The sequence below is a fragment of the Ischnura elegans genome, chromosome 2 (genome assembly GCF_921293095.1).
Source record: "Ischnura elegans chromosome 2, ioIscEleg1.1, whole genome shotgun sequence".
Classification (NCBI taxonomy): Eukaryota; Metazoa; Arthropoda; class Insecta; order Odonata; family Coenagrionidae; genus Ischnura; species Ischnura elegans.
In genome coordinates, this window is record NC_060247.1 from 80,455,551 (window position 1) to 80,479,598 (window position 24,048).

Below are 24,048 nucleotides of genomic sequence, written 5' to 3' on the forward strand. Positions count from 1 at the left end.
AGCTGATGAGGACGTGAGAAACTTACCAAGCAAAAATCTCAAAATACGATAACAAAGTGGCCTCCCCACTTCAAAATCCTCAGCTCTGGCCATTGAAGCCGATGGGAATTTGGTAAAAGCAATCGTTTGATACGTAACCGTCCCCCAAGGGCAAACGCTGATTCAAGGCGACTGCCGCTTTCACTTTGGATCCCCTTGATTTTTTCGCTCCAACAGGAAGCACGACCGATCATCTCACAGGAAATGCCGATGAAAACTTCCGAAGAAGAGAAGGGAGCTATAAAAACTCCACGGCCAACTATAAAATACTATGAAGCCATTGTAATTCTCGGAAAGCGTACGAGGGCCTGAAGGACGATGGTTGCTGAGAAAACTCGTCAACGCTACTTTACACATCACTTTCGTGACAACTACATGAAGAGAATACAAAAACAAATAAAAAAATATTTTTTCTAACAGGAGGAATAAGTCAAAACGTAAATCATCTACGTGGTACCTTTGAAAGCCACCGCTACGGTGTGGCGCAGGGTGATTCCACACCAGGCATGCAGCACTCCTCCTTGCTAAATCATCAACCTTGTGCAAACCAATTATTCCCAGGAATCTTTTTTTACTGGATTTCTACGCGCATGGCTATATTAGCTCCAAGAGATTGGTGCCACTGTTGAGCAGTCATGTCAAACGGATTTCGATTGCATGGGTTTAAGACAAGGAAATAGTTGTAAATGTAAAAGTTAATGACAAAACACTTTGTCTTAAGAGAGTGAATACTCATTTGGTACTTGAACACTACCCAACTGGATCCCTAATAAATTGTTATGAAGGGAGTAATTGATAAATGAAATAGATACGACATTTATTTAGCTTCAAAGGCTCAATTACTTATGCAATGGAATGATTACAGGATGGTTGATAAGTGCTACACACATCACGTGCATAGATACATAGTGAAGGCGTTACTGTAACAATACAAAATACTACTCAGAACATTAAGAGGGAAACACACAATGCAAAAATATAGGCAATTGAGACTGTTCAGGTTCTTGTGTCAGGAAGCTTTTTTAAGACTGGATTTTAAGAGATAATTCAGAGATGATCGGCGTTATGCAAGTAGATAAATTTCTAATTAATATTAAACCATGGTAAACTAAGAAGCATTACACTCATTTCTCAACTTTGCCAGTGGTAAATCTTCTGAACCATAAATGTCCTGTTTTTGTTCAACTGGGCAGGTCTGAATGATAATATAGTCACATCTTAACGAGCGGGGAAAATGAAAACCGAAACAAAGGGTATCTACACCAGCCATTATTAGCATAGTTACTGTCGACCTTGAAAACCACGACACGTGTGCGCGTGCAATGAACAGCTGGGCGCTCACAGAGCAAGGAAACAGCAACCTACGAGATAAAAAGTCATACATATTCTCGTTGCTCTTTAAAAAGAGAATATACCTCTCTCCCACTAAATCGGACAGTGATACCTCAATAAAGATTATTGAAAAGCGAAATATCTCAGTCGTATCCTGGACCGATGGAAAAACCAAAACGAATCTCACTTTAAAATGTTACCGTGCATTAAAAAGGGCAAATCGTGACACCCTTCCACATCTTCCCCTAAAAAATGATGAATAAAAATCCTTTACAATGACCTTACTTAGTTATTAAACCTAAAACATTTGAAAATTACCCAAATTAAAAACCATGACGTTCAATAACATAAAATAAGCTGAGGGATGGCCACAACTGCTTCCCTTCGTATTTCCTGACCGTCCACAGATAATACTTAAATTGTTGCCCAAAAATATATCCTATATGACCAAAGAAAGATTCAACAGAAAAAAATGTGTAATAATCGTGGTTTGCAAATTAAATAATCATAGATACGCCAAAGTTTACGAACAAAATTAATGCTTTGACCACTGCTATACCTATTATCCCGATACAGTTTATAATGGTGGGAAGTCCAAAAGAGTCGCATCTCCTGTCAATATTCCGCACTATCTCGCATAAGTCAGCTTTTAATTTAATCATTCCGTCACTCACACACAAAGCGCAATGACCTGATACAGACGACGAGCCCCATCCCGAAACTGACTTAACGCACTCTTCGGCTAGCGATAATTCACCCAAAAGAGGAAAGATGAAAGCGAGGTGCCGCTCTCAACATACTCGCAACATCACAGCATTGACGCACATACGAGGTATTGGCCCTACCGCAATTCCGGACAGGTTCCTTGATTCGGATGCGCTCCAGACTGTTGAGGCATGCACACCGACTGGTACCAACCACACCGTGATATATGGGAGAGGGATGGCGAACGAGGAGCTGGCTATGGCACCATGAACCACTCTAGTTAACGGGGGAATACAATACATACAACCTTCGTAACACCCACATGTTCACCAACGTCAAACCACGAGGCAGCGGAGCGGACGAGTTAGACGCTTCGCATGCCCAGCTACCTGGCTACATTGCGAAGGTAGCCGATCGTGGGATTCGCGGCGCCACCAAGCTACCTGGTCGCTCCAACATCGCGTGAATTCACGCTCGGCTGGTCCCGCGACAGCCATCCCCTCCACCCACTCCCCCGCCGCCCCCATCTCCTCGCAACTTCTCCACCACCGCAGATAACGATCGTCGCTCGTCCCATCAATCCCTTCTCCACTCCCCTTGCACGTTTTGCCCGAGTTTAAATACCAACGCTGCTAAGTCCGCCCGGCACGATTCCATTTTTAAAAATTCCATATTTTCTCATATGACGTAGAGGAGTCCGCCAATTTTTAAATACCTCTCTTCCACGAATGAGAAGCGCCATCGACGAGAAAGGCGTCAAACACAAGCGCCACGGCTCCACCTAGCCCCAAACGATAGCGCGCGGTGTATTTGGCCGAATTGTTTACTTAACAACAAAAATGTTTCCGGCAATAAAGGTAACCGCGAAAAGGTAGATATGTGAAAAGGTAAATGAATACCCAATAAAATGTAATGCGCATGAGTAAAAGACTAATGCACTATTTACAAGTAGGTGAATGAACATAATCAACACGAAAAAATGAAAATATAGTGGCAGTGTAGCCCCAGAATTACAAAGAACAGACGCTTCCTGAACTATTGGGAGATTCGTTCAGTTAACTCCATTGATTGCGACTGATACTGATAAAAGAGGATAACGATTTAGATTTAGAAGTCACAAATCATGATGAACACAATAAAAAAAACTAGAAAATATCGTCCTCCCTGTAACGCTTCACTGACCTAACATTAAAAAAATGTACCAACATGGTATACGACATAGTTAAATATTGGCGATCAAAATGGAAAGCCCTAGGATGCCATTCCCGAGAACTTATTATTTGAGGTTATCACTCACTTTGTAACTATCCTACGAGAAGCAGCTGGAGAACAAATTTACCGGAACTAACACGATACACTACTACGGTGTATTTACTCATATTCATGGTAAAAACACAAATGGTAATTTCCACACTATTTAATTTAACACTCAACGACCGACCACTGTTTCAACACTTCCTGTCATTTATTTGCCTTGAAAACGACGTAAAGTGTTGAAACCAAGGTCGGTCGTGTAGTGTTAAATTAAATAGTCTGGATATTACCATTCGTGGTGTTCATCATGGATATAGCAAATATCCACAAATTCCAGCCTGAAACGATTTTATACGTTTACCCATATTTTACCGAAAAAAGAAGGAATTATAAAAACTGAAGGTTTGAGTCAAAATAGGTAGATGGCGAATAAACCTAACAGAGTATACACGTGTAGCTTAGGTATACCGTGCATTTGGCAAACAAAATTGAATTATTGCATAAATCCAATACAAGTATATGTCGCCAAAAAGAACTATACCAGAAAAAGAAAAGTGAAGGTTCAAATACAAGACCTGAGCAACTTGGAAAACAGGTTTTGGTAGCCGAATTCCATTCATCCCGAGAACGTTGTCCACTAACGGCTGGCAAACCAAGAATACGACTGGCGAATGGTGAGAAACGAAAAGAAGCAGACAAACATAATTTCTGACAGGACTAACAGTTTTCCCTTAGAGGCAAAACATCCACTAAACGTAACACGATATTTATTACGACAGGAATCATTTGAACAAATGTTTTAGATGATTCGTTGAACCTCAGTTCCGAATGAAATTCTTAGTTTTAGGGTTTTCTAAACGAATATTTGATAAAATAAAGAATATTTTCGGATTACGATGAAAAAATAGTAAATGACCCTGAGTACATCACTATTAAATATTTAGATTACACGCGAAAGAAGTAGTTTCCTGTCCGTACTATAATCAAGAAAAAGCACCTTATCCAATTATCATTTCAGTTTAAATTAAATTGAAAAGCAACATTCATAATACTGAAAAACTAAAGCATTGTATTCGGGAATTGAGACGAAACTTCTACCAGAAACCGACAAAATTGAAACACAAAACGACTATTTATCATTTCCAAAAATCTTTTAAAAATCTAGGCAATACCATCAGATCACCGAGAAATTATTGTCTGTCTGTCAGTTAACAACATGATGTATGACGTCCACGAAATTGAAATAGCAATGAATTGATGAGACAACTCATCTCACAGACTCGTTAAGACAGCTGTTATGAATTCAGATATAATTTGGGTAAGAAATCGCCAGTATGAAACGATGGGCAAAATAATTTTACCGGTGATGCCACACTAAGTTAACCTCACTTCATGCCTGACACATGATTCCAGAGGAAATTCCGCCTTCATTCAATGAAATCCCCTCAAAACACTCATTCATAGTAAGGCTGGCGAAAAAAAAAAGACTTCAACACATTCATAAATTTGCTGGGATAAGTCAATTCCGAGAAATATTGCACTCACTGAACACTCGAGGATAGCCATTGGAGACGCATTCAATTTCTATGGAACAACGACTCCGCATCCAGGAAGTTCGTACCCGTAGAATGAAAGAAGGATAGGGACCATAACCACTCCGAAGAGGAAAATATGGGACCTCGTGCTATTGGGTGACGGCGAATTTCCAGCTAACGGGAGCGGAATTCGTCGAAAGGGAAAAGAACATATTCATCAACCATTTTCATTAGCAACACGAACTTTTGGAGGCGAAATAACAAATAAGGCGATTCCAGGAGGCACCTTCGAATGACTGATACACGAGCTGACGGCATCACACATCTGTGCGTCAGTCGTAGGTCCCACGAATGATTCGGAATTTCAGCGAAATAACGGCGAATCAGGGTTGCCCAGCCACTTTCATCCATCTAGAAATGCTGATTCACTGAACGAGTAAGAAAGAACGATTCCAGAGAGGAACGGTTTACAAAAAAACCAGCAACAAGCAATGGCTAAAACAACATCGTCCTCCTCAATGCTAATCGCCATCATATTCATAGTGAAAAGTGAAATAATATTGGTGTAGGTGGAAACTAATGCAGAAATCACAGCACGAAATGTACGACAACCACGACGCTTGGCCGCGGAAGAAAGAGGAACGGTGAGTGAACGGTTCTTGGCAAGGCTGCACCCATCAGCTGTTATGAGGAAATCCGTCACAACGCGCGGTGACGTCATCCCATCCACTACCGCTCTTCTCGTACTTGCCACGCTATTTAATTTCCGATAGCGTATTATATTTTGATAGACTCGTCATTCTCTCCCATGCAAAGCTACCCAGTCCCCCTCCGAAGAAGATAATGATAAGGCATTGCACTCACACGTTTAAATATAGCACAAAATATCGATATCAGTCACTGAATTCCGTGACTTTGCTGAAGTTATGAACGATTATCAGACCGCAATCAACCGTTGTTGCCGTTTTTTAGCCACCTAGAACAGTGAGCGTCTACGCCAACTCCAATATTCTACAAATAAATATACATTAAAATACATTAAAATTATTCGAGGACTTCGCCCACATAAAATAGAGATATATACTACGAGAAATTGAGTTTAAAAAACGGTTTAACATGTAAAACTAAAAAAGTACATTGATGTGGAATACAAGTATAGAGAGAAAAAGAGTACACGAATTACATTAAGTAGTTAACCATCACATCTAAGAGAAATAGTTCTTTGCTCGATCAAATATGGCTCCTTTATCAAAGAAAACCTAATCTCTCAATGAGTGATGTACTCGGGATCATTTACGGCGTTTTGATCGTGATCCGAAAACATTAATTCTTTTGTCACGCTTTCGATGACATTCAATCGAAAACTACTAGGCTGAATTAATCATTAGATCGAAATTTTCCAGTAATTCATGATATTTTGTGGCGTTGAGTGTCTGTTCAGGGGAATTAGAGAAAAAGTTTAAGTCTTGCTAGAAATTTCTTTTCTGGTTCTCTTCCTGTTTACACCATTCGCCAGGGGTATTCTTGGATGGTTACACGTATGGCATCAAAATATAAGACTTGGGCCCAATAATGGCTCTAGAAATTAGTGGATCGGGTAAATATACATCATAATAACACGATATTTGGTGAATAAAGAAGGCGCTGTGGATCCCGACGTCCTGCCTCAACAAATGTCGCGTAATTGTCCCATATGAAATCTTGCACTCTCATATACGTGCAAGTGTTGAAGATAATTGCACTGCAGTAGAGAAAGCTTTCACTGCGGAGGGGAAAAAACTGAAAGTGAACGAAGTGGGCGTCGTTTGATTTCAAGAGAGTTGCATTTGCAAAGCTGAATTTGGGAATGCTGAGAAATACAGCTGGAACACGCAATACTTGGTAGGACAGCAAGAAACGTTAATATGGGCACATTAAACAAACATGTAAGTTCACATATTATCACCTAGAGCATCATATAACTACTCATTAATTACCTTTTGAGCATGATGGCTAAAAAATTAGAGAATACCACCAGTCAAAAAGAAGATTTCCCACGAATATATACTGCTGAACTCGCCCTCATCCAACAACCTGGATAAAACTAGTTTCGAATACGTATTGGGGGATGAAGAGAAATACTTACACTAAACGGTGATTGGAAATTTCATGTTCAATCGGTGTAATGGGTAACTTAATCACCTTGGAGATTAATGAATATTAAATATGTCCTCAACGAAAGAAGATGAGATGATAGTACAACGTCTACCAGCAACTATCAAACCCCATTATGATTCCAACGAGATCCCAAGCATGTTTGTAATATTTTTTTTCACATGGACACAACCATATAAATGCTAATTTTATAAGTTTAAAAGCAAAGGAATTTACGAATTACAAGCAAATATTGAGATTTTCTACAAAAGCAGCGAACTATCGACTTAAATATGCATATTATACGTTTGGAAACAGAAGTGGGACCTACTAGGTGGGCGTGGAGGAAAAGCACTGAAATGTTAACAACGACATGACCGCAAAGCGAATGGGATCCACGGATTGGTTGGTGTCCCTCATAAAACCGTATATTAAACGCTGAATGCATGGGCGGGCATACATGTGTTCCTTAACTTGCCCCCACGGGGATGCGAACTACTGAGTGCAAACTGTTTAGGGGGAAATGGTCCAGCTACCCTACCCACAATACCCAGTATCCGCAGCAAGAATTCGCGGCAATAACACGTGGTCCACTAGATGCTTTTATCGGCTTAACTTCAACTGCGAGAGGTCAATCAATCTTCCTCATCTTCAGATGAGAGGGAATGAAACGAAGTCATACATCAACCGCTGAGATTTACGTTGGGCGAACAATTCAAACCAATGGAGATCTGAAACGGACTTTTAATGACTTTACGACGAGTATGACATTACAGCAAAAATATGCATTTTAGGGTTTATTTTTCAATTATGGCGAAAAATTACGAAGAAATAATTCCCTCATCACAACAAATAAACTTCAAATTAAAGCTAAAGGTAGCTACAAATAATAAATACTTGCGGTTCCATACACGGATCCAGTTCAATTAAGACCCATCTGACTAATATAAACCTTTCTAAAAATGTTTCCTTGTCAAAGTCTACTATGATATTCAGTTTATGAAAGGTTGCCACGAAATAAGAACCACAGAAGCACCAGCACCAGTTTTAAGCACCAGCAAATTAGGTAGAATTGAATGAGTAACAAACATTGATGCAAAATTTAACGATTTGTAAGAGTACAAAACGTTTAGATCAGCCAGCAATTAACCAACCACAGAAAGTGACAGGCCGAAAAGCGAGAGCAAAACAAAACCACACCTAGCCCGCGACTGGGCATCCTTTTAAAAACAGCTGAGTACCAATACAAGCACGCGCGCATTTGGAGATAAAACTCCGAAATGGGGAATAGAGGAGCGAAATTGAATGAACGAGGCAAGGGGTTTCTGGGGAGAGAGAAGGGGGGACAAGGGGTGGCTAGAGTGGAAACAGAAAGAGCGGAGATCACGGGGGAGCACAGTGGAGAGGGAAGAAAGACTGGGACATATGGCGAAAGGGGGAGGAGAGGCCGTAGTAACTTACCAGTTTCGCGTCCGCTGACGTCACGGAATTTAAAGAGCGAAGATGACAGGCCAGCAGGGATGACCCGACAACTTGACTGTCACGGTCCACCACGTACAGAGCCAGCAGCCACCGACTATTACGTCCCCGAAGGCGGAAGACGCGATCGCCACAATCACGATTCACTCACTAGCACACACAAATCACTCTCTCTCCCATACACTGCCACACGCACGAAAATAAAAACCGTCGCTCCCGCGGCGAATGATTTCCAAGAAAGGTAGGTACACCGTGCTCTCTTCCTTTCTCACGAAGGGTTTGTACAAAAAAACAAAAAGTCCTATCAAAACAGCAAAAAGTGGTAGCGCTGAGGAAGAGGTAGGTGAAGACGTTTTAATGGGGTTAAAAGCTTAGTGTCGATAGCGCGATTGATTGATAATGTGATTAATATTTTATGGTTTAAGTTACACTTTCGACACTGGACGGAGTTGTTTAGTTATCCAAGTCACGAATTCACTTGTAGATGTGAAGTATAAAAAAGAGGAGAAATAGGCGATTGAACGCAGCCTAGGCGACGTCGGGTAAAACTTGACTTCTCTCTTTCTTGCTCGATCTTCCTGTCTTCATGAGCTACGCGACGACACGAGCCGAATACGTTTAATGAGACCGGTCTGCTCGTACATACACAACACCACCGCCCTCCTCTTCCGCCGCAGACTCCCACGACGGCGTTTAAAGACGCTAGATCGAGCCTATGTTGACTATCCGCTGCAACGGCCCCCAGTGTGGGAGTCGACAGCCGCTTCCCCCGAGAACAGACCGATCAGGAACCCAAGAAGGCACACGAACGGATCCCAGCGGCCATTTTAAGCTCGCCTCTTCTCACATAGACACGACAGCATAATAATCCGGCCACATTTGCTTCCTCCCTGGATCGAAGTGTATCTCCCAACTCGACGGTTCGGAGTCGTCCCTCCCTCAGGCGCGACTCGACTCACGCTACACAGAAATGGTCACGCCGACTACTTCCTTCCGCCCGGACTAAAGGGGCCGCCACATCGCCGGACCCACTCCTCGGTAGGGCAGATAGTATACACACGCGCAAACAAACGTCGGACGCATACTCCGGGCAACAAACGACACTACCTTCCCCGCCGACCTCTCGCTCACGACTCGCCACAAACAGCGGCCGGAGAAGGAGGTGGGAGGTAGCGGGAGTCGGAGCGAGGGGGAAGAGGGGAGGTTGAACCGAGAGAGGGGGGAACTGCATGGAGGGAGAGGGGGATGAGAGAGAGAGGGTGAGGAGCCTGGAGGAGGAGAGCGTACACAAGAGGGTCCTTCCTTCCCACCCTACAAGACCCTTCCCCCTACTTACAGCTACCCCGCCTCCTCCAACTCCACCACCTCCTCTTCCTTACTTACCCTCTCCCCATAGTTCCAAAACCCACCCCTCCCGTACAAAACTTCGACCGATCCCTCAAAAGGCAGGCGGTCGGGGGGGGGGGGGGGGGGAATGGGATATACAAGACCTTCCCCTCCCGCCTTCCCCTCTCTTTGTTGGGACAGCCGGGCAGAGGAGGAGGAGAATGAGGGGATAGGAGGTTGTAGGGGTGGAGGGGAACCCTCACCTAACCCCCCACTCCTTTTTATACGTCCCCTCTCTCGCCCCCATAACTTCCACACTTCTACGCCACCCCCTCTTCTACTTCCGCCCCCTTCGCCGCCACTCACGTTGGAAGAGATTTACGAGAGGTGGCATGACGCAGGGGGTGGTATGTGTGTGTGTCTATGAGGAGCATGAACTCTCCTCTTCTTCGGCTGCCCTTGCGTCGTCGCTGAGCGAGAGAGTTTTCGGGAAGGGAAAAGTTTTTCCCGGCACCAACACGAATGCACTCCACTCATGCGCCACTAGATAAACGTCTTCGCCGCGGACGGAGACGGCCATCCCCGAAAAACTCCGCATAATCGCCCGAGAGAGGAGCTGAGGATGCCTCGGGATCAGGTCGCGGGTAAATGGAGCCGCCACCTCCCTGGCACTATGATTCGTTCACCTGAGAGTTAACTCAAAATCAGATGAACCGTTTCAATTTTCTCTCATTTCAAAATCTCAACGTTGCCTATAGTCACCTATAAGTAAGAATGGTTAAGATAATGACGTTCGAAAAATTTATTTCCAAAACCCGGTAAAATGGTGGCCTTATATCCTGATGACATAGAATCGAAAATTGCCCTTCGAATTGCTCTCACCGTCAGTGCCTCTGAGTTTGGCCTATTTCAAACATTGAGGAATTTTTCACTAGACTCCGGAGGAACTCATTAACTCCCTGGCACAAAGATGTAATGAATGGAATACTAAAGATGAAAATTAATCGTCAAAAAGCAGGAACCTAAGTAATATAGACAATGAGAACCATTTCCGAAGAAATTTCATAAGGGACTTCGAGCAAAAAAAATTCACGACATCATCAATCCAAATTTCACATTCAAGTCTCCCGAAGGAAAATATCGGAGAGAAGCGCTGGCCTGAGGAAATCGATCGAATAATCGGAACTTTTACGATCAAGCCATGTCCAATTGATAATATATTCTTATACGTTACCACTCGAATAAAATATTTCATATACTAAACAAAAACATTTTTTTTTAATACTTCCACATGTGTGAAATAATCTAGCTCCCATCGAGAGCCACAATTCTCAAACAAAACGAACTAAGGAAAAATTTCATCCTAGACTACCTACGAAAATATTGAAGAGTTATATCGGAGATGACCAATGTTAAGGGCACCTGAGCCATTGCTACCCGAAACATCAAATTTCTTCTTGGCAGGAGTTACACAGTTTGGCGGACTGCCGGCAGTCAAGGATAAAAACGGACCTTGAGAATAACTCGAGAGAGAACACAAGAATTAGTAAGACGCTTTCCGGACAACCTACTCGCCGGAAAGATCTAGCGCTGAAGACCAAAACCGTACTTTTGTGCCATTCATCACAGTTTTTTACAGCGTATACATGAACCCTAATAACTCTAATTTAACATAACATCGCGGGTTTCATATAACATAATCGTCGCGGATGGAATACTACGGCCACCGGGTATCCTCGGACAATTCTTACATCTGCAATTGCCCCACCGCCATCTACATGCATTGGCGAATGAGATGTCAGGACATCGGACGTTTAAAGGAAACAATTATTACAAGAGTTGGGTATATTTACGAAAAAGCTCTGATAATCACAACTAGTAGAAACAGAGCGAAGAATTTCTTGCCCGTAATTTTTCGCCAGTGAAATCGCTACAGTAAAAAAAGAGATGCATTGCGATACAAAAATCACATTAATCAAGTGCCCAAATAAATCTTCTGCTATCACCTGTTCAACAAATTTAAGGTTACAAAGCATTTTGAAAACGATAGCGAGTAACGTCCAGAGCAAGTCAATTCACCATACCATTTTCACGGCTTACGTCTACCTAAATATGTTATATGGTATCAACAACATATTCCCTCCGCCACGCTATTACGAGCCTGGGGGTGTGCTAGACACTGTTCGGAATGATTCTGATCGGTTTTCATCAAGAGCGGTGGATTCCTAATTGTTGCCAATTCCATCGTAAAATTGTTGTGCTTCAATTTTTCATTCCGACGACAAGATGCTACTTCATATTGAGTCGTCGTAGTCAAACAATTCAAACAACTAATTGCACTCGCGATAAAAACGATCAGAACAATCTCGAATAGTTCCAAGTAGCCCCTATTCTGAACTTCCTTGAATTATTGTTGAAATGACACATTGCAATATTTCCACTTATAGGAACTTTCCACTTATAAACTATAAGTGGAAATATTGCAATGTGTCATTTCAACAATATTACGAACTTCCACCACATCGTGCCTAACATCATACAAGATATTCCTTGAATTGCATGCAATATAGGAATAAATTACGCGTACACCTAAGCGGGATGCGCCGTCTACGTCGGAAGAGTCGAGAAAATACCTCGGCAAGGGCCCATTTCGCCGCTGGAAGACGAGCATTCCATTTCTACCTGGCCCCACTGAGAGGTTTTTGAGGCAAGGCGACCGAAAGAATAGGGGCGGACGAAAAGTTTCAAAGGAGTGCAGGGGAGGAGGGGAGGACGGATGCTTGTGCCTGAGCGGATGGGATGATGAGGGGAAAAAAGAGCGTGTTTGCGGCCCTGGATGTGAGGCTGAATCCTCGTGGGGTGGGGAAAAAAATAAGGGATGTTTCGGCACGGGGGTGCATTTCGGGGCAGGAGAGAAAGATAGAGAAAGAGACCGATAGAAGAGGGTGAGCTGGCAACTTTCCACTCACTATGGAAAAAAAGACATGCCATACAAGAAAACTCCGGAGGAATTTTCCAGTTTGACGTACGCGAGACGCGGTTCGGGCATTAAAAAATCATATCTCGAAAGGGGGCAAGGTGAGCGAGACCGATTGGTTCCCAGGAGGACGAAACAAAATGATATTAAAAATGAAGTAAAGGCCATAAAAATTAAATGTAAGATTGGGGTTGTATTTCATCAGGTTTAGTCGAAATGGTTCATTGACCACGCCATTAGGTGCATCTAGTTTCCGCACTAAGTACTACTAAAACATTAGAACTTCATCAACTCTCCCTTCCTCCATCTTAAGACGCTTTCTTATACGGTGGCAGAAAAAGCACTTCTGCACTAGGGTTTATACTTCGAGATCAATATTTCTCTCAGAGAGAAATGAGGGAGAATCTGAGAGATTCTCACTCAGAGAGAATCTATTGTCATACTTATTGTAGAGCCATACTAACTGAGATAAAGTCTCTGAGGGACTGTTTTCTAAAACACCACTAAAATGAAAGGAATGCCGGGAATAGCAAATATATACTTGGGAGTAGTAGGGATTAATTTTTTCAGTAACAGTAACTACATGCAGGATACCTCCGCATTACTGCTGCATGGTTATTTGGGGAGCTTGTAGCGACGTATTGAAGTTTAAGGATCAAAATAAGATCCTGCATACAGAAACTGAAAATCGAATGGTACCTTGGAAATGAGAAATATTTACATATTTTAAGATTACCCCCATTATAAAAGCAAAAGACCTATTGATTCCAATAAAAAAGATGACGAACATATATTTTAAAAATTCGAGTATACTGTAAAAAGAAAACTATTGAAGGGATGCCAACTGTGGTCAAAATAAAAATAGTCTAATACCACGAAAATGCATACACAGAATAGAAACTTGAAATTATGTTATTGAAAGGGAAATTAATTATCACGCACGCTGAGTCTGAAAGGAGCATACGATCACCCATCTGCTCCAACAGCACAACTACTCGTATCATGAAAAAAAACTAACGAGTACACTACTTCGAGAAAGTAAGATGCCAAGATTCACCATCGCAGATGAGATGGAAGGTATATAAAGTTAACGACAAGCGTGCATACCTTCACAAGCAGCTAGATAATCTCTTTCTTCATGGGCCGGCGATGGATGCGGAAATTCCCAAGTCCTTTTTCTTCGCTCTAACCGCTGTTAACACCAACGGATACCCGTCTTCATATGAGAATACAGATGCATTCCTTACTGCATTCCATTCTGATTGAAAAGCACAAATTCACAATGGAGTACACTACACATAGCTAATGGCGACTGCCGCGCCTCGCAGACGCGGTGAGTGACCGATAAATTAATCTGGGTGGTTGAGCTAATGTATTCACAGTTATAAAAGCAATTAACGATCATCCTGATTTCTAAGTCCTTCGTAACTAAAAAATCAGAGTACCAATAGTTCACTACGGGTCGACCATTCAAACGTCAATTAATGATCATTAAGGGAACAATGTAGGAATGTGTATAAAAAAGTAAAAGATAACAGGAACCGAAATGAGCTTGGTATTTACAGAGTGAGATTCAAATCGACGCATGGAATTGCAGTTGGAAATAACAAAGTGATTAATCACATGCTCTGCGTATCTAAACTGAGGAGGAGGACTAAATGCAAAACTATACACATTCTTAGGCAATTTTGTAAAAATCAGTCCAACAATACGACATTTACAATAAGATTACCTGATAGTGCGCAACTAAAAAAACAAACAGCTTCAACTGTTAATTCAATTAGCTTCGTTACAGAGTAGATCGTTCGTATTTGATAGCGGTAATTGTTAGATACTATCATGAACTACGCAGCTGTTCTCACCAAATATAATTCTTGTACGACATATTTCCTAATGGCTAGGGCGGCTAAAATGATTCAAATATACAAAACTGAGACCAAAATGTATTAAACTGACCGCATTATTCCTCGAAAAATATCTTAAGAGATATTCTCTGTTTAACGGGTGTAAAATAAACTTATCAGGGAGATTACTGTATTATGCCTAAATCTTGAACATGTTTCGGAGGCATGCAGTTGCCATTTTTAGGTTGGTTGTAAAAGATAAAAATTATTCCCTACATTAAACAGAAATCACGTTTAAAAGCGGCAGCAGCGAGGCCTTAGTACCTCTACCACCATTTCAAATCAACACGCTAATAGGTCCATTGAAATTTCATGAACATCTGGAGTTAAATCAATTCCTGTTTTTCAGCATATAAAACACCATCTTCACTGCCATTACGAAATTGCTTAACGGCATAAAGTTATCGATGCTAGAGTTAGTGCTTCAGTTTGATTCGCGTCGCTAAGCATTAAAGATTTTATTGTAAATACAACGGTCCGCATAACATCGGTACTTTCCAACGCGATCGTAGGTCTGAAGCAGACTATCGACGAGAAAAAATATTGGCCTAGTAGAAAAAAAATAAGGAAAGCGTAATATCTAATACAGAGAGGACATTAGGAGATTGGATGGTGATAATAAGAAATACGCATAAACACGCAGGATTTCCAAAACGCTTGAGACACTATAAATATGCGATGCGATTATAGCGATGTGTGTCACGCGTTGAATGGTGGAAAGAATACAGGAAGCTACAAAAGCAAATAAAGGAGAACACTTTATTACATTACAGAATAAATAAAAATTCAGAAAGTGGGAGAAAAGACCTGTGCCTATAGGAATAACTTTGTTTCGAATCAACGCGCTTCACATTATTTTACACGCCGCAAGCGCATTAAAAAAACTGTCCCGGTAAACCATTTTCACCCTGACCAGTCAGTTACCAACATAAGGATTTCGGAGCGCATTTGTCTGCGTTGCGTGAGCACTGAGTAGTTCGTGTTGGCAGAAACTTCACAATTAACATTGAGAACAAGAATTAGAACAAGTTTTAAGACGAATGCAAACAGATTTTAATAATAAAGTAAATACTACTTTTATTTAATATTATTTTGTCTTTCTTGACTTTTTTGCTCCATATATTTTTTCCACTGCTTACGAAACTACACGTCTTATGTAGTTGAATAGGCATTTATGTTTCTGCACCGTGCGAATATTACCTTCAACCATTATCTTCGTAAGATTTTACGAGAATTTACTTTTATCGCAAGTAGCAAGTACTCTGGAATAAAAGGGTCTCGTGAGAAATGAGATAGAGCAGACTCCATAGCAACTTAATTCCTTTTTTTAACCAAATAAATGACTTTAACTCGCAAAAAGTAACCCGTAACTTTGAAACTTATTCTAATACGAGGGAAAATTCAACTCATTCGTAAGCGTGGATACAAAAAGAAGAAGGTTCTAAATTTATCGTAATAAATGTACACCGAAATATTTTCTGCAGAGCTATTTATATAGTATTAAAAAATACCATAATAGTGCATTTAAGAGCCAAACTGCGTTAGGTTGAAAAATAAGTGTGGATATAAAGGTGAAATCCGTAATAATCAAGGGCAACATAAACACTCGAATACCACCAGGCATGATGAGCAGATCAAGCTAATCTCACGTAAACTTCAGGCTAAAATCGAGTTCATTGTTCCACTACAGTAAGAAGGAAAATTACCCCACAGAGTACATCTACAAAGTACCTCGCAAGCGCCTCAACAGACGTGTGGCGGGAATGCTGTGACACTAGCCACTTATTTACCCGCTTATGCACTTTAAATATTAAGTTGTGCGTCGGTAGGGTAATCAGACTAAAAATTAATTAAACTCCATTATTGTTCTGAGAAAAAAATGAATGCCTATCCATATGGAAAAATGTTTCCTTAATTTTATCGCTAATTTATCTTCTAATCGCTGCGGTCTTTTACCTGCATGGGTAAGTGGAATGTGAGAAACCACCTCGAGGGAAAATTAGTTGGGAGGGGGTAAATCAGGGGGGTCGACGAGCCCGAGTCACAAAATCACACCGATTACGCGCGGCAATAAACGTTAAAATTTAATATGCGACGAATAAAACGAGGCAGGGAGAGAGACTGAGAGGAGCTATCATCCTCCAATTTCGCAACTTGCGGCAGATTACCACCACTCCAGGCGAGAGGGGAATATATCGAGGGAAGGAGGGTAGGTGGCGCACAAACAAACATTTTAATTAATGAAAATCCGCTGCAACGAAAGAGAAGGGGGGGGGGAGAAGAGGGTGGAGAGGAGGGGGTGTGGTTGAAGATCAAGACCCGCACCAGAGTAATATTCACAGGGATTTTCTCATCGAGCATCACCCTTTTCTAATTAATCATCACTCTCTTAGCGACGAAAGCATACGAATCAGCTATCTCTCTCGTTTGCTGGGCCAAGTCGGAGGGGTAGATAAAAGCAAAATGTTGGTATATACTCAAGGCAGATGTTTGGGTGGCAGTGTTTTGGAGGAAAATCGATGCAATATATTAACACGGAAAGACCACCCAGAAGAGGAAATAAACAAAAGATGGCCCTAAAGTGATGAAAGCGTCAGTGCGAGGTCAAGACACCGCATAAAGAAGTATACGCTTAGCACTTGGGCTAATTACGGGAATATGTGGTCTAAATCAAAATATGAAAATTAAACCTAGTGTTTCAAATTGCTACAGCAGGGTTTCCAGCCAATCAAAGCATAACAATTCATGCATAATTCCCGGTTTTCCAGGGAAATTTCACCAGGTTAATGTTACGTAAATACTGCGATCAAACATAATTATTATTAAAGAAAAATAAAACACCGAAAATCACTACAATACTCTTACATAATATAACATGAATGTATTTACAAGGCTACAAATTAGGTTAGCTAGCACAAATTCTATTAAAAATTTAAATTCATGCAATGCAATCCAAGACGCTGCTTCGACTTCGGAAGTAGATGATGAAGTCACCTCGCAATCTATTCTTAGAGTTTTTTAATCGTACTTGAGTCAAGAGTGCTATTTCGATTAGTACATTTCAAAGAGTATTTACAAGAGTACATTTATTATTTCGAAGAGTCCATTTCGATTATGATATCTTGTCTGACATTCCACGTTACGATTCGACTGTAAAAATTCTACTAAGATACTTCACTTAAAATTACGACAACAATTTTTTTAAGAGAAAATGGGAGTCGAACTGGAAAATATTTTTTTAAATGAAATAAAAGATTTTGAAATACCTGGTTGGAACAAAAATTCATGAATAATTCATGCATAAATCCAGGGACTTAAAATTCACGCATAATTCCCGATTTTCCCGGTCGCAGGACGCCCTGTGCAGGAGAAAAATCCAGTGAACGTGAAGGCCTTTTACGCATATAACTGCCGATTTGACGTACAACATTTCAAAAAAAGGTATCAAAAGTGAAATATTTGGCTCATAATTTGGTCTTACAGTCACGATGTTATGTCAAAAAGGCATGCAAGTTTTACTAACCAACGCAAATAAGAAGTGAATAAGTATTTAGGTCGACATTCCCAGACGCAAGGGAACCTTATTAAGGAATATTAAACACAAGGATAAAATGCGTCCGAAGGTTGCTATGGGAGAAGGAGATCTGGAGGTAAAAGCGGAAGAGATGCACTAGAAGACCCCCTTCCAAAGCAAGGGCATCACACGATGATATTGCTGATGCTTCTTTTTTCATCACCAACTGTCAACAAAGCGTGGATTGCTTTGTTGATTCTTTCTACTTAGCTCAAGTGTCGGCTAATCGTTCCATTCCCACGTATTTCTTCTCTCTGAAGACTACAATGACTTTCGTGAAGAATAAGGGCTTAGAACCTCAACTGTTTCTCTTCCAGTTCTTTATCTTCTACTATTTTTCTTCCACTTCTCCCTCGAGAGCGCTATGTGCGTCCTCTTAAAATTTTCCATCCTTCTCCACGAGGGATTACTTGTTTACTGTTTGCCCTCCAAATCTTTGTGGGACTTTCGTTGGGCAATTCCTTCCTTCGTCCATTTGGTCTCCATAATTTTTCTAACTCCTAGAGTCCGGTGCCGGCAATTCGAATTCATTTGCTCCCACGACCCCACACACAGCGCCGAGAAGGTGGCATGTCAGCTTTTCCTTTCCGCGATTTTTCCGACTCTCATCCTCACTCCAAAATGTCTTTATGGGGAAGTCTTATTGACGAAAGTCTCCATTCACGCATGCCTTCGATCTACTTCGACCTATAATTCTGAAGGCTACATCCTCCTTTAACTAACAATAGTTAACGTCCAAACTTCATGAACATCAATACTTGTATAGGATATAAAGTTAATGTATTAAATTCGAACACTGTGGTACGGTTAAATGCAAAAAAGTAAACACTAGTTATTGGATACAATCGAAAACAGTGGATGAATAACACGTGTTATATTCCATATACATATTTAGGGAACGAGAGTTATACTTATTACGCACGCTTATTTGTTATAAAATCCTTCCTCAATTCGAAGCTTACGTACATGGCTGTACGAAGACTCCGAAACAATTTTATTTTCTACAATAATATTTTATATGAGAAAACTATATGAATTATAACATGGGTCATCTGCGTCATCCAAAATCACCACTGCATTAATGATGGCCCACCTACCTTCTGAAATCAATTCCAACCGAGAAATCGGACGACCTACATTTGATTCCTTTCTTCTTTCTCTAACTATTCAACGGTTGTACGCGTCCCTTGAATTTTAAAGACGCCCTTTAATTCTACATAACTTCTGAGTTCACCTTGTTCACCATTTTGATTAAATATGATCAGCATAACTCTCTTTCTAAAATCCTGTTTAAAACTGAAATGGAAATTATGAATCATCCTTCGCGGTAGAATTGCATCACACTTCAAGTATCTAAAACTATGACAAAAAAAATGAAGAGGCTCCAGTCTAAGTTCTCTAAAGCATAATGTAAAAGAAGCATTGGCTCGACTCCTATTCCTATGTATGTATGGGATTACTTTTAATATAAAAAACAATAAATGGTAAAATTTTAGCACTAAAATTTCCAACGTAACCAGTGTCTGCTTTAAACATATTTTATGCCAATTAATTATTATCCCTAGTCAACAATCCTAAGATTAAATTATTACGGAGGCTTCCGCGGTTAGTTGATTGGTGATGGTTTTCCGGGTTTACACCGCGTTGATACATGTTTTGCGGACGACAGTTTCGGGCGCAGATCCTGCAAATCATTTGGACCCGAAGACGGGAGCTGGAACGCGCCCGAAACTGTCGTCCGCAAAACATGTATCAACGCGGTGTAAACCCGGAAAACCATCACTAATCCTAAGATTAGTTTGACACAAATCTCCACTCAATTCGACAATCAGCTATCTTTACATACGAATGTATTTCTTTTCTTTCACATCCTCCTTTACCTGTTTCATTTATTTCGTTCGAGGTTTCGTTTTTCCTTTCTTCCCATGTGAAAATTAATACAGAAGTATAATACAGATTACTCGTAAGCCCTCAGAGGCGTATATATCGGTGCTTGCTGATATTTATGTAATTCGGTTTACGGATTTTTTCTCCCAATGAAAAAATTACATTTAAAGAAAAGATAAAAAGTCATAAAGAATTTAGCTGTACTTATAAAATCTCATTTTTCCCCTCCGCGAATCACTCCTAACAGCTGATTCCGGTTATGCGGTACGAGTGCCGCCTCGGTACGCTGCCCCTATCTAGAGCATTGTTGCTCGTGCACGTAAAATTGTTAAATTTGTTGAACTCCAATATATAAAATGGCCAATGCATTCTGTATTCGGCAGTATGGGAATAAATAAAATAATTAAGAAAATTATAAAAATCTCGCCAGCCTCGTTGGCGGCGGCGCGAAGTACTCGCCAGCCAAACCGAAGGTCGCGGATTCAAGTTCCGCCTGGGTAGGTTGGTTAAAGTAAGGGGATGGATGTTCGTACATTTATAATTGAAAACCCCAATTTAAAGGCCGAATAGCGCTGTTTTCGATTGGTGCGGTAACGAATAAAATAAACCGGTGGCAACTTAATTACTTCATAGCATTGAGGATTCATTACCGACACCATTCCGAAACCCTATATGTATGCCCCAAACTATTTTCAGGGTACACGTGAGATCAAGAGAAAGTAGGGGAAGAGAAGTCCTGCTGGCGTAAGACGCACCACGTTCTCGTCTTTCGGGTGCGTCGGGGGTGGGTCCGAATACCACAGACCTTACGGAAGGGGCTGAGGAGAGGGGGAGTGGTGGCCGAGGGATCTTTTTCATTCTTCTTCTAGAGAAGAGATGTAGGCATGCGCCTGCGGGAGGATGTATGTATAAAGGAGGGAGAGAGGAAGGAGAAAGAGGGGGGATGAATATAAAGGGGTGGGGGTGAGAACGACCCCCCCACCCACCCCTACACAGACAGCCAACGGGAGGGGAAAGAGGGGAAGGGGGACCCTCTGCCACGGTTCGCCACGGCCCGGCTCACGCACCGTGGGGCGGACGCGCGGCGTTGCCACGTCGCCGCTCCAACGTCGCCTTGCGGGAAGTTCACGCAACGCGCAAGTTCAGTTACCCCCGCGCCAAACAAAAGCGGGATGGGCGTCGGTGGGGGGAGGAGGGCTGACAGAGGAAAGAGGAGGGCGCCCCCGGCCGGCGACGGATCGGAACGGGGAGGAGGGATTCATCATGTCGCACGCACTTTTCATCGCGCGCGCCGCGACATTCCCCCTACATGGGTGGGACGGATTTCTTGAAGGGTTGATAGCTGCACACGAAAAATAAAAAAAGCTCGCATAAAATCACCCCCAAAGACATTGCAAACAACCAGCGTAAATTACATGATAAGCTGACCTCGATAGAACAAATATCGAGTGCGTAGAATTACGAAAGGGTAGCATTAAGAACATTAACCAACCAAATTAAGTTCCACAACTAATGATAATAGAAAAGGTATTAAAAAAAACTTGCATGATTCACGATCAAAAAAAAACATCGGATCAAGGATCAGAATTATGTTTTTTTCCAAAATAAATGGCACAACTAAAGCCAAGAAATCATCAATAAAATTTATCAATTAAGGCATTATTTTATTTTACACTGGGCATGCTTCCTTGAAAAATGAAACATAATAATGGCCACCGTAAATGAGGATAGGAATATTTAAGTACCAAAGCAACTGTCAAAAACGCTATCATAGCACCAATGACATACTTCAAAAACTAACCGAGACATAATCTATCCAAGTACACGTTTAATTCCAGTGTCTGTCCAACGATTTTTCTTAACTCCCTTGGAATGAGGCCATAAGTTGGGAGGGGTCATGACCGGATGGAGTAAGCGTCGAAATAAAGCAATGGTCTGAAACTGGTGCGATAAAAATGCGAGAGAAGTGGTGGGGTGAGAATCGTGGGATTCGGGGGAATAAGGGGGGCGAACAGATGAGGTGAGGGGTGGGAGGAGGGGCTATATTTGCATTCCTAACTTGTTGCCTAGCCTGCACGTCAAAACAAAGTGGGCAGCATCACTCTCGAGAGAGTAATATCAACCGCGCCAAAAGGAAAACACGACAGAATAAGAGATCAACAAACAAATCATGAACGACGAGTAAAATTAATTTATCAAACCCTGCAGAAATAAGTTTTTACCACGAAAAAGGATCCAGCTACATTAAGGTTTATAAGTATTCAAAAGTCGTACAAAACGATTCAAAACAAAAGATTCACTTCACTTTCAAATAAATAAATTTAAATAATAATTACACGGAAGGGGAGATTAAAATTATGCCTTTAACAACCTGCAAGCAAGGCGAAGTTATGTCTCTAACGAAGGTATAACTTCATACGTGAAAAATAATGGATAATTGAACTGTCGTAGTGAAGCAATGGCTAATTCGAGTGTCTGATATAAGAGGTGCCCTATTTTTTATTCATGGCTGGAAAGGTACTCGACACGAGAGAATTCATTTAGTCTTCTCAAGGTATTCCACCAGGTTATTTATGGATATTCTTATATTTTTACGACCAATATTCGGATTAATGACTTATGATGACGATCATGACTCGCTGCTATAGAGATCTTAGCAAAGCAAGTCCGCTTTAGACCTTAAATATTCGCACTACACTTCAGCAGGAATGGTGAAGAGATAAAGTAATGACCACGCACATCTCTTACAGATGAAGTGCCGTCGCTCGGGTGGCTAGGGCTCCAGAGACCGTACAACATTCACCTTCCGCCGACTCGCGATACAGGTTCCGATAACTCGGCCAAAGTTTAGGGTGGGTCGGGGAATCGTTCCCTTCACTTCGGACACCAGCATTGACCAAGAGTCGTTCGACTGGGTCTTGAGCGGAAGCTAATGCAAGAAACCGGGAATACCACATTGCAACGCCAGTATGCACACATGAGGACTGGCAATCACATCCAGCTGTTTTCGGTTGAAAAGACAGAATCAAAACTTCTGAAATGCAAGGCGTCGCTTGGGATTGAACGAAAATGGTCAACTTAGTTTTCTTAATATTAAGTTCCCGCAGGTACGTACTACTGTGATGTGGTTAACTAGTCCTTGTTAAAGGGGGTACTCACCATACGAAAACAGTATATTTAAAACAAAATGAAGTCTTCGTTCAAGAGTCCCTCTCTTTCTCCCATAAAATTAACTCATACTCGTTACTAAAATATCTGGGTTCAACTACGAGGTTCAAATGCCGCTGCTTCATACAACGTGACACAATTTTGATGATATGAATTATTTATATCATATCCAATTTCACATGACGCTACCGCCATTCTCGATAGGGCGACGTTTATTGACGCGATACGAAAATTGTAACGGTTACAAAAGTTCATTATGATAACTTTTCTACTCTATATAATGGCAAGTTTACATACCGACTGCCTTTACATTACGGTAGCCAAGATGATGTTCGCATTTTCTCTGTGCTTTCCATAAAAACGGGCTGTACATACGGGTATGGGAATAAGCAGGAACACTTACAGTACCCTTTTCACAGCTACTACCGTAAAAAAATAGTAATAATAAATTTAAAAAATAAAAAAAATAATAATTGCCGGCTGGCCATGCTATCATTTTTTTCACACCAGCTAACTTTTTTTATTTTACAGTATTAATTCGGTTAATCAGGACAGAAAAATGTATACACAAGTACAACAAAAATAAATAAACCATCGTTGTAATAAAAATCACAATTCGGAAATAATCCAAGGACCTCTCCAGTCATCATCGGAGCAAACCGACATGCACTACCCGTAAGTCAGGCGTAATATTATCCACTTTTATATATCCTGATGTAACTCTGATGAAATAAA

The 24,048-nt window shown here is 41.2% G+C and overlaps 1 protein-coding gene across 3 annotated transcripts in view; it reads right to left on the reverse strand.

Annotated features, from left to right (window-relative positions):
• The window catches only part of LOC124154048 (histone demethylase UTY-like), a 179,498-nt gene that overhangs the window by 110,592 nt on the left and 44,858 nt on the right, over positions 1 to 24,048 (reverse strand). The window contains exon 1 of one of the 3 annotated variants that reach the window (XM_046527541.1): positions 8,460 to 9,596. The exons of the other annotated variants lie outside the window; for them this stretch is intronic. The gene's annotated coding sequence lies outside the window, so the exon portion shown is untranslated. Of the gene's footprint in view, positions 1 to 8,459; positions 9,597 to 24,048 lie in introns of those variants that run through there. 3 annotated transcript variants of the gene reach the window in all.